This window comes from Phascolarctos cinereus, unplaced genomic scaffold, assembly GCF_003287225.1.
Source record: "Phascolarctos cinereus isolate Bilbo 61053 unplaced genomic scaffold, phaCin_HiC Scaffold_8;HRSCAF=390, whole genome shotgun sequence".
Taxonomy (NCBI): Eukaryota; Metazoa; Chordata; class Mammalia; order Diprotodontia; family Phascolarctidae; genus Phascolarctos; species Phascolarctos cinereus.
The window spans coordinates 59,989,800-59,993,806 of record NW_027556291.1 but is presented as its reverse complement, the minus strand read 5'-3'; positions in this window follow the sequence as shown (position 1 = coordinate 59,993,806).

Sequence of the window (4,007 nt, the reverse complement as noted above, 5' to 3'; positions counted from 1 at the left end):
CTCTGCTGGACTGGGCTCTCCACTTCCCCCTCTCTCTCTAGCACAAAGCCACCCATTCTTACACAATCCCCTCCTACACTCAAACACACACACACACACACACACACACACACACACACATACACACTCACAGTGGAAGAGCTATATATGACGTAGCTACACAACCCTATGCCCTCTAGGAGACCTCACTCTCTTGATCTGCCATGCAGCTGAAGACTTGGTACCTGCATCCTCTGGAAACTTGAGTCTCTGATGGGTTTACCACACCAAAGGAGGCATAGGAGAATGACCCCTTGTTCAGCAGCTCCTTCAGATACCTTTAAAGATCTTTCATATCCCTGACCATTCTCCCCCTCCAATTTCATCCTTCCTAATAATATGGGAACTTCATATTTGACAATCTACTCCCACCTCCACCCAAAGTATCAGCTTTCTTGAGAAGCACACAGGCTGACAATGAAAAGTAAATGAATGAACAAGTGAATGAAGGAATGAAAAGCACTGTGCTTTTGTAACTGCTTACTTATGTACCCAGAACCATGCTTGGCAACATGCTGGTTTAGGGGTGATGAGAATGTCAAGAGTAAAGGATGACCCTTATGTTGTGGGCCTGGGTGAGTGAGAGGATGGTTGTAACTTCAGCAGGTATAAGGAATTTTGAAAGGAAGAAATGTTGAGGGGAGAGGGATAAAAAGAGTTCTGTTCTGGATATGTTGAATTTAAGATGTCTACAGGACATCCAGTTGGATACGTCCAATGGGCAAGTTGTAGATTCAAGACTGGAGGCCAGCAGAGAGGTTTGGATTGGACAAGAAGATGTGAGAATCATCTGAATAGAGATAATTGACTCCATGGGAACTGATAAGAGCATCAAGCGAAATAGTATTGAGATAGAAGAGAAGGCAGCTCAGGTGAAGCCCTGGGACACTCATGGGTACCAGGCATGACCTGGGTGAAGATCCAGCTAAAGATACTGAGATGGCATGGCCATGGTGTGGTGCTCTGGGGCAGGTGCTGTCCTTTACCTTTCTTTGTATTTCCAGGCACTTATTAAATGTTTGTTGACTGATTAAAAGGAGATCCTGGAGAGAATAATGTCACAAAAACTCAGAGAGACAGAAGTATCAAGAGAAGGGTGAACAACAGTATTAAGGGCTGGAAAGTGATCTGGAAAGGTGAGGACTGAGAAAAGGCCATTGGATTTGGCATCTAAGAGATGGTTAGCAACATTAGTGAGAAGTTTCAGTTGAATGATGAGGGCAGGAGGTCAACTGTAAGAGTTAAGAAGAGAGAGGAAAGCAAATAGTGGTGACTACTGTAAATGGCCTTTTCAAGGAGTTTACCCACAAAAGGAGGTGATACATGGGATGATAATTAGAGAGGATGGATGGATCCAGGGAGAGACTTCTTAAGAATGGGGGAGACATAGACATGTTTGTGGGCAGGGGGGAAGCATCCAGTACACAGGCAGATATTGAAGTGAGAATGGATGATAGAGGCAGTCTGCTGGAGGAAATGGGCTGGAAGGGGACCCCTTGTGCAGGTAGAGAGGGCTTTGGCTCAATAAGGAGTAAGCATATCTCTGTGTGAGACAGGGCTGGGGGAGGAGACAGGGGCACAAGGCATCTGAGTGTGATGTGAGAGGAAGGGAGGGGAAGAAGGAGCTCTAGGGGAATGACCTCAATATTTTCAGTAAGATATGAGGCAAGGTTCTCAGCTGAGAGGGTGGGTGGGTGTGAGAAGGAGCCATTGGAGGTCTGAGGAGGGGCAACAATTTTCTGAAGAGCCATGGTAGTGAGTGGGATAGTGAGTTAATTAGAGAAGTATAAAAAGATTGCCTTGGGGCCCAGGAGTAGCTTTGTCACCTTTTGGGGGAAACTAAATGCTGTTTTCCTAGGGAAGGAAGAGGCATGGATGGAACCCATGTTGAGGAGAAATACTGGTACACATTAGTCCTATCACACAGGACTTGGAATTGAAATTTAAAGGTACCTGGGTGAATTTGGCACTAGCCCTTTACCAATTCACTGTCAATGGTTTTGAGATTGGGAAAAAGAAATGAAATAACATTTTGGGTCATGCCTTTCGTTATTCTGATAACAGAGCAAAGCAGCTGTAGGAAAAATGAGGTTTTCTGGGAAGTGATCTCCCTGGACCTAGATTTTGTAGTGCATCTCTCTTGTTTTCCATAATGATGATACAGCATACATTGTTGTCTGTGGGAAAGACAAATGACCAGTGTGGATCTTGGTGCATCTGACCAAGGTACACATAATGTTTTTGTAGAATTACAGTATGGCTGTGCTTGACTGGATCATTTTTTAGTTGTGTCTGATTCTTTCTGACCCCATTTGGGGTTTTTTTTTGCAAAGATACTGCAATTGTTTCTCATGTCCTTCTGTAGCTCATTTGATAAATGAGGAACTCAGGCAATGAGGGTTAGGTGACTTGCCCAGGGTCACACAGCTACTAAGTGTCTGAGGCCACATTTATACTCAGGAAGTCGAGACTTCTTGACTCCAGGCCCATTGTTCTATCCATTACCTCACCTAGCTGCTCCTGGTGGTGCTCCCCCTGGGCTCCCTCTGATGCATAGGTGAGTATTACCAGATTAGGTGGTTTACTGAGAGAATATCTGGGAGAGCTTTCCAGTGTCTTTGGTGCTGAAGTGATGTTTTTTATGTCTGTTGTTGTTATCTCATTTAACGTAGCTGTTGTGTAAATCCTTGAAAACTCGTTTCGGCAAATGGTCAGATTGGGATAAGGACTTCTCACCTTAGAGAGACAGTAGGATGTACACAGGCATTTCATGAAACAATTCAATCAGGCCAATAGGTGGATGCTGAAGTATCATGAGGTAAAATTAGACAGTTTTTTTGGAAACGACTTTTTTTGACTTTTTGTTGTGAAGCGGTTGGGGTTAAGTGACTTGCCCAGGGTCACAGAGCTAATGTCTAGTGTCTGAGGGTGGATTTGAACTCAGGTCCTCCTGACTCCAAGGCTGGAGCTCTATCCACTGCCCCTTTCCTCCTGTGCTCTGGGGGTTGTCAGGAATCCAAGTCCCATTCAGGGGCTGGTGATCTGCTGCTGCTGCTTCAGCTACTGGGCTGTTCCCTTAAGTGGAGCCCAGGACACCCTGCCCCTGCCATCCCTGCCCTTCCCCTCCAGGTTGTCTCTAAAGAGGCTGACCCGTGACAGCCCCAAGCTTAGCTCAGCCGTCCCACCCCATCCAGCCCAGCCCCAGCAGCTGCCCCCAGGAAAGTGGGACCTGGTTCAGTCCTGGGCCCTCCTCCAAGCACTGTGGCCCCCTCCCCTCCCCAGGCTGGGTGATGGGAGTTGAGAGAAAGGACTGGGGGGGTGCTCTTCACTCCTCTGGGCGTGACATCAGAGAGCCCCGCCCTCTTTCCCTCCCTCCTCCCTCTGCTCTGAGTGGCTACTCCACTGCGCTACTGTGACGTCACTGTACCCGCCCCCCTACCCTTGGCCAAGGTCAGTGCTTTTTGTCTCTGGAAGAGGAGATGGAGGAGGAGAGGAGGAGGGAGTTCCCTTTTCCCCTGAATCTCGGGGGGCCAGCGGGAGATCTGCCCGCCCCCAACCCCCTGCCCTTCTCTGCTCCCACCACACCTCCTTCCTCCTCACCCCCCACCGCCACGTCACCTGAGAGATCCCAGAAATTCCTGCACTTTCCTGCGTGGCTGTGTGTGAGGTAGGCGTCCCCTCCCCCTCCTGCCAAGGCCCCTCCTGCCCCTCTGCATTCCCCCCTTATATTCTCTTCTGCCCTCTCTTCTGTCTTCTCCTGAACTCCCCCCACCACCAATTGGCTTGTCTTAGTGCCGAGGGGCATCTGTGTGTGCATGGGTGGGGGGCGGTCATGGGAGTATTAATACCCTTGGTTTGTGGGAGTGTTGTGTGTGTATGTCAGTATGTACTTATGTGTGTGTGTGTGTACTCGTGTGTACCTGCTCCCCCAGGGCTGTTCCTGCCTGGGGCTTCCTGCCTGCCCAGAC